This window comes from Homarus americanus, unplaced genomic scaffold, assembly GCF_018991925.1.
Source record: "Homarus americanus isolate GMGI-L3 unplaced genomic scaffold, GMGI_Hamer_2.0 scaffold48354, whole genome shotgun sequence".
Taxonomy (NCBI): domain Eukaryota; kingdom Metazoa; phylum Arthropoda; class Malacostraca; order Decapoda; family Nephropidae; genus Homarus; species Homarus americanus.
The window spans coordinates 4,897,385-4,905,628 of NW_024723833.1; the positions used below are offsets into that span (position 1 = coordinate 4,897,385).

Below are 8,244 nucleotides of genomic sequence, written 5' to 3' on the forward strand. Positions count from 1 at the left end.
CAGGTAAATGCTGATAACCACAAGGAAAGAAGAAAACACGAAGTTCCCAAGCGCTTTCGTGTAATTCACATCTTCAGGGGTGAGTACAGACTAAGGAGAAGTACAAAACAAGGTATATATATACAGAGGAGGGTGAGATCAAGTTCACAATGGTCAGGTATTAGATAATGACCCTACTAATCTTCAAAAAGCACCCCAGCAGTCGGTAGTCAGGTCAGAGGGTAAGCTGACCCAACCTTCTCACCTGGTTACAAATCTTTTTAATTACGAAATTATCCAGTTTATACATACCATTACTCAAATTCATGTTGACTGATTCGGTATGTTTAATGAGACTAGATTCTATAATGTTCCAACTGTCAATTGAATTACAAGGTAATATTGAGGAGGCATTATCCCAGTCAATGCAATGCTTATTATCCCTCAAATGAACAAACAGAGCATTGGATTCCTGGCCTGTCCTAACACTATATTTATGTTGGCCTAAGTAAAACATATTACATTCCTTGCAAGGAACCTTATAAATGCAGCCACTTGTATTGTTGGGGGGAGTTCTTGATTAACATTTGTTTAACAGTGCATGAGTTTTTAAATGCCACATTGACGTTCCAGGTTTTCAGTTGTAAAAGAATTTGAGAGAAATTTTTGTGAAATGGTAATACTAAGAGATTCTTATGGTCATGGGTGGGCTTGGGATCGGTTCTATAGAAAGATTTCTTAGTAATGTTAAGGCATTTGTCTATGAAAGATCTAGGGTAAATATACACACTGTCAGTTCATACTTCATGAAATCTTTTTTAAATACTTATGCGTGTGACCAGAGATTGCTACCACCATGCCACAAGGACAGTGATTTATTTGTGTATATATATGTACTGTATATATACAGGTACTCCTCGACTTACGACCACCCGGACATACGACCACCGCAGTCATACTGTATAAAATATTTTTCAAATTACGTATTTTCTAGTCCCGACGTTCGTGATCGCGCTGTGTACTGACAAAATTTTCGTTTGTAATTCCCTTTAAAATGGCTGGCAAGCGTAAAAGTGAGAGTTCTCGAGGTGCTGAGAAGAAAAAGAGACACCCATTTTAGATTTATTATGCATTATTTTCACCTTTTCGACTTACGACCTGGTCGTCAGTCCGGAACCCCGTTGTAAGTCGAGGAGAGACTGTATATATATAAATACAGTATATACAAATATATCACTGTAGGTGCAAGTAATCAATCTATATGCTGATAACCACATATGAACAAAGAAAATACTAAGTTCCCTAGTGCTTTTGTGTAATTCAAATCTTCAGGGGTGAGTACAGACCAAGGAGTAGTCACTAGCAAGGTTAATAAATACAGTAAAGGAGTGTGAGATCAAGTCCCTGCCATATTCAAGTCATTAGTAGTGACAATATTTTCACCTGGTTACAAGTCTTCTTAATGACAAAATTATCCAATTTGCTCATGCCATTCCTCAAATTCATGTTGACAAATTCAAAATGTTTAATGAGACTAGACTATAATGTTCCTACTGACGATTGAATTACAAGGTAAGACTGAGAAGGCATTACAATATGAGGTTTTCAAATACAGTACAGTATAATAAATGTATTTGCATTACCGGTTCCTTTAAAATTTTATTTGTCATTCAAATACAGTTCGTGCATCTGCAACAGCATAATAGGAAGTCAAACACACACACACACACACACATATGTTACTTTTATATTATTTGTCAATCAGGTGATGCATTCTCCAATTATGTACCTGAGGAACAGTGGCCAGTACGACCTGTGGATGAGGACAACCACAATGACCCCAACTCCGAGTTTTCTTTGTCTAATTAAGGAAAGCACTACTGATTCCAAAACTTAAAATCCTAAAAATAGCTGGATAACGGAAACGATAACTTTACCTAGGTTAGGTTAAGTTTTGTTAGGCTAAATGTGATTAGCGGTAGAAATGAAGGACAGATGCATTCAAAACATAAAAAAACAACAGAAAAACTTAATTTCAACTTCAAACAACTTAGAAAAAATAAGACGATTTTCCTCTTTTTTGCTATTTTCTCTTAAAAGTATTCATGAGCGGAAGAAATGGCATAAAAAAGGAGTCTTAGAATTGTCTAAACTACGGATTCCAAAACTTAAAATCCTACAAATCGCTGGATGACCAAAACGAGATTGTTACGGTAAATGACTTGAATATACCAGGGGGATGGAGCCCTCCCAGGTCAGGCCACCACTAACTAATAGCGATGTAAACTATCTATCAGCATATAGAATAAGTAGTTGAGATCATACTGGGTTGGTAAACGAAGTCGTGAGCTCATCTGTTCAAAGTTTTTGTGCCTTTATGGTCTCCATCTCATGACACACCATACCTAAGGCTACAAAATTTACTAAATAATAAACATATTCTATACGTGATACAAACAACTTCTCATAAACGCGTCAATGGTCAAATATTAAAATAAACTTGCGTTCCCTACGGAGTCGGAGTCAGAAGTTAACACAAGTTATTTAAATGTCTCACCTCTTACGTCGCAAAGACTTTTCAGTGTTGCTGTAACAACGGAAATGATCCTAGAGTAGTTTTGTACAGGTTCACCTCGAAACAGAGGCAACAACAGAAAGATAAATAAACGTGGTTGAACACAATGTAATTCCCTCAGTTAGTGGCAGTTGAAAGTGGTACCAGTGAAGGGTCAGCTCGGCCAGCCAGGTGACGGCCTAGAAGCGTAACACCAAACAATAACCTTTCTTTTTCCTATGTAAATTAATTAAATGATAATGGGCATTAAATTACATATAATAAGAAAAATATATATATTAACCTTGAGTTGTAATTGACTTTTTTTTAAATAACTACCTTTAAACTGTAATTGTTACCCCTTACAAGTTTGCTGTCCTGTAAATTCGTTTGTTTACAAAATAATAATCAGCTGTAAAACAATTTAAATGTATTTTGAGGAAATGAGTAAAATTACATTCTTTGGAAACACATTTTTACCATCCTTTTGCCTTCTTTACAAATAAGATATAAGTTTTTTTTAGCACTCCTAACACCTTCAATAAGGATAGTTTATTTACCTTAAGTTATAATGGAACTCTTACAAGTTGAATGGCAGAGCTTATTGAGTTTTAGATTTACTCGGATATTGTCATTGAGGGATAACATCATCAACAATTGATTCAGAAGCATAATAACCAACGGAAATGTAACACTAGTTTCTCCAGGTGGTCTAGTCCTCCTTTAACTGCCCAAGCTCACGCTGAGCCCCTGAAGATCCTGTTCTGTAAATTTCTGGATGAGCAAAAGGTCCCCAGTGATTGGAAATGGCTTATGTTAGTCCTACCTTCAAGAATAACTATAGACCAGTGATCCTGACCAGCATAATATGTAAAGTACCTGAGGGCATTATAAGAGATGCTATGATGGAACATCTACTACGAAACAACCTTGTAAAGAATTGCCAACACGTTTTATGCCGGGACGCTTCTGTCCTACACAGTTTACTCAAGGTACTGGATGTTTGGAATAAAATTCTGGAATAGGGTGGTAATATCGACAGAAACCTAGATTTTGCCAAGGCTTTCGACAGCGCATCCCACGAAAGGCCGAAAATTAAACTGGAAGGGTGTGGGATTCAGGGAAGTGTCCTAGCGTGGATCGGAGACTCTCCATGATCGCAAGCAGTGTGTGGTGATTAATGGCACGAAATCATCATGTGTACCCGTCACAAGCGGGGTACCACAGGGCAGTGTATTTGGACCGCTGTTGTTTGTTTTATTCATAAATGACATGCCAGATGCTGTATATTCCTCCATAAAAATGTTTGCGGAAGATGCCAAGTTATTTCGGGAAATTAAGAACCAAGCCGACTGTGAAGAGCTGCAGAAGGATCTCTGTGAGCTTCAAGAATGGTCGAAGAAATAGCTGTTATGATTCAGTGTCACGAAGTGTAAGAGGCTGCACCTGGGACTTACCAACGATAAGGAGGCGTATCATATGCCCAACGGGACGAAGAAACTGCATTAATTGAGACTGAATGTGAAAAGGACCAAGGTGTGTATATTGACAATGAACTGAAGTTCTCGGGCCATTATGTGAAGAAGGTGATTCGGGCAACTAAATTATTAGGTCTTATAAGAAGGTCGTTCAGATATCTAGACCCTTGTTACGAATTTCAAGAGGGAGGTGCTTCCCCGTCTGGAGTGCTGTCGGGGTCCCGTCTGGTCCCCGAGATATGCTAAGGACTGTCAGTTGATCGAAAATGTCCAAAGGAGGGCCAACAGGCTAGTGCCAGCACTTCGGCACCTCAGCTACCCTGACAGATTAGAGAGCCTGCAATTGCCAGAGCTTATATTACAGATGGGCAAGGGGGGACCTAATTGAGGTGTATAAACATCTAAAGGACACTACTCAATCGAGTGCCCTTACTTGGAGCTGGCGGACGCAAATCCCCAAAATTGAGGGTTAAATTTTTCGGAGTGAGACTTGTGAACTCTTGTAACAATCTGCTAGAGAGCGTTGTTACGGCACCGAGTGTGAGATCTTTCAGACACATCCAGGAGCCAGTACATGCCCAGTACTTGCCAACAGCGTGTAACATACGTGACCGATCGCCCAAGCGGCTAACGAGCTGATCAGTGGTGAAGAGGATAGAAGTAAAAAAAGAAAAGAAAAAGTAAAGTGTTCTGCAAGAGCAAGTTCTTATGTGGCTTTAGCAAAGGTGGAGAAACTCAATATTGGGACATTTCCCTGGACTGTGTTGATGTCAAGAGTTTTGTTACTTGGGTGACATGATTACTGCTAGAAGTTGTAGTTCAGAAACAGGTGTCAAACTCAAACGTAGCTGAAGGAAGATAGGGGGGTTTTCTGCCTCTATTGATGGCAAGAAGGCCGTTTTGTGTGAAAGGAAAGATGAAATATGTAACTAGCGTGATAGCAAAGGCGGATCCAGGGGGTGTTCTGGGAGTACGGACCCTCCCCTTTTCATCAGAAAATTCCAATACTTTTTTTAATGCAGTACACTATTGTACTCAGGCGTTTTTGTGTAGTAAAAATAAATTACTATTGACCTCAGAATATCTCCTAATATCAAGTGCAAATGGCTTCAAAATGTCCTCAAATGCCCATGATATTGGTCAGATTAAAAAAAATCTTGGGGGGGGGGGGGCTTACAGCTGCCCCCCCCAAAAAACAACAACAACAACAACGTGGGTGGGCTCGTTATGCTCCCAAAACTTCCCTCATCCACAACTTCTTGGACCCCCTTTTGATATTCCTGAATCAGCCCCTGTAAGTGTGGTGACATATTGTATACTGTACAGGTTTCAGCAAGATGAAATGAGAATGGTGAGGTGGATGTGAAAGATAGGAAACCCTGTTCAGACTAAAAGGGTGACTGGGTATGAAGAGGGTTGGCGAAGCTTTGCATAGAGGTAGGCTGAGACGGCTTGAGCATGCAAAGAAAATGAAGAAGACCAAATGATTCGAGAGGTGTCACAGTAAATAGGGGGAGGGGATTCAAAGATAGAACACGAATGACATGGGGAGAGGTATGAAATATCAGAGACAAGAATCTGACGGAAAAAGCTGCAAGAGATCATGCAGCACAGAGAGTTGCCATCAGGTATTCATGGCTTATTCACATAAGCAAATTATATTTAATATGTCAGAGGGTCCAGGTTAGGAAGTTAGGTAAGGTTCAGTAAGTTTGGTTGTTTGGGTTGGGTTGGTGCTATCAACCATGTATTACTTATTAAGTTATCCTAACTAACCAAACCTGCTTAACCTTACCTAACTTCCTAACCGGGGGTGGACTCCCGGCATATTAAACAGAAAGAACTTTAATTTATGGTCCCACCCACGCACAATAAAGAGCTGCGACTCAGTTGAACCTGACCATTTACTGTACACCTTCGCGCACTGACGAACAAGATTACGTACAAACGAAAAAAAAACCATTAAATATATCCATTTTTGGTCGTTTGCGAGGGAAACGTCATAGAGGAAAGATGTCTTAGAATTGTCAAAATTATTGATTGCAAAGATAAAATTCCTGAGATTCGGTTCCTGGTAAGAAATGCAATCATACCTTTTCTAGTACAGTTTTCTGAGTTTTAAACTCATGATATCTCGGTTATGGGTAAAACGGAAGTAAAGTGTCATAGAAAATATCGTCTTGTTTTCGTCTGAAATTATCATTAAATAAAAAAAAGTCCTAAATCTAATTATGTTCTCTGCAATAACTTGACCCTTATTGAAAATTCGTCACATTTCCTTGATCCGCCATCAAATTATCATCATATAACTTTTATACATAAGTTTTAGTAAAAATTCTCATGAAAATCATTACTAGTGTTTGTAAAACAAGGACTAACCACTGTAGCACCTTCCGAAGTGCTCAGTGGTTCGTTCTTCCTAAAATCCTATAGTTCAGTGATATAGTTCATCCAAGTCATCGAAAACGGAATACAGTACTCACAACCTACTTACCGCTTCCTAAATAAAATCAAGGTTACTTATTGCGCCTTCATTCGTTTAGCGATCTATGCATGAGAACAAACGTTTTAGTAATAATCCTAAAGAAAAACCACCACCTGTTCCGTAAGCTACATATTTACCCAATTACGCTCAAAAAAAATATATAATTAATTATGGATATAGTAAGCGTTCTAGATCAGCTGAGCATATTTCTCAAGGTATACATTTCATGTGCTGTAATCGCCTAAGAAAAAAACCTAACAGAAAATCATATGATCAGATGTACACAAAAAATGAAGCACATGAGGTTTACATTCAACTGTCGAGGGTTTAGCATCTCTTCACCGAGACGAACCTGACATAATAAATTGCAGACCATCAGCTGATGCTGCGACAGTCAGCTGTTAGGGTCAAAATTCTTGGGATCGACTGGCGCGAACTCACGAGGATGTTGTGATCATGCAGGTAATTCAAAAAGGACATTTATATTTAAATTTATTTTTTATTGGTGTTTGCAAGGGATTAGAGGTCGGATTATCACTCCACGAAGAAACTTACATGAATGCAATGAGCTTAATTATTAATCTAGTGATGGAGTTTGTCAAATAGTAAGAAAAATATTGCAGCTCCGATTGCGAACTTCGGTAAGGTTTGTGACACTACCGGGGCAAACCGCCTCGCGCAAAATCAGGATATATATGCATTATCTTTAAATCTTTTCAATTCATATATAACCAATTTTAAAATTTTTGAATGTTAAAATATTACAATGAACAATTATAAACATAATTATTAATGAATATATTTTGATGGTTTAAGAAATTTCTGATAAATGTCCTTATATATGAGGCAATATTTGCAATGTTAAAACCTTATAGTCACTAATTTATACCGACAAATTATCTTTATTATTATAAAATTAGTACACTTGAAAGTAATAGAGATTTTTATAAGACCATAGCTATGTTAGGTCACGAAAATACCAGCATAACAAATGTTAGGCCTTAAATGTAGTGAGTGTCGTATGTGTGGTACAGCAGTGACAGTGGCTTGTGTTATTCCTGTCAGTAATTGTAATATATAAGTTTTCTGTATTGTGGATTTTCTCAACACACCGCCAAGCTGGATAAGTTACCGGAATACCTACGGGACACCGTCGACTGGTTTATGGGGTAAGTTGTGCTTGCTGTAATGTACAAATATGCTCTTTTATATCGGAGGCCTATTTTACATATACTTTTCCTCTTAATACATTTCTTTGTAGCTTTTACATATTATTTTAAATTAAATATTGATGTAAATTAAGTTGTCATGTCGAATTATAGGTTAATTTATGGTGTGGTTATTCTTGTGTGTTTCACCCCAGCTCCAGGTAAGATGGTCCTGTGACGCAACCACTTAATTTGGGGGATCTCATGCATAATTTCTCAGTCTGTCAATGACATGCAAACGAAGCTCCTGTTTTTCACATGTAATATATATCAAGTACAAAGAAAGACAGTATGCATGATGGAATACACACCCGTTCAGATAAGCCTGAACTAAATAAAAATACATTGAAAAACTATGATATGAATATTGATAATGTAAGAAACAATATGATTAATATAAGTTCGTTTCTCAACATCCTGAGGTGAAATATTAAACACTTATGCAGCTTAAGTAAAAAATTATCCTCTGACCTAATTACCTAGACATGAACCTTAGGTCCTAAACGAGTACTTAACCTCAACATAGTTCACCCCATAACA

The 8,244-nt window shown here is 37.9% G+C and overlaps 1 protein-coding gene across 1 annotated transcript in view; it reads right to left on the minus strand.

Annotated features, from left to right (window-relative positions):
* The window catches only part of LOC121863761, a 31,112-nt gene extending 28,392 nt beyond the window's left edge, over window positions 1–2,720 (minus strand). Inside the window, exon 1 of the mRNA XM_042362532.1 lies at window positions 2,537–2,720. The gene's annotated coding sequence lies outside the window, so the exon portion shown is untranslated. The remainder of the gene's footprint in view (window positions 1–2,536) is intronic.
* Window positions 2,721–8,244: the final 5,524 nt, after the last annotated feature.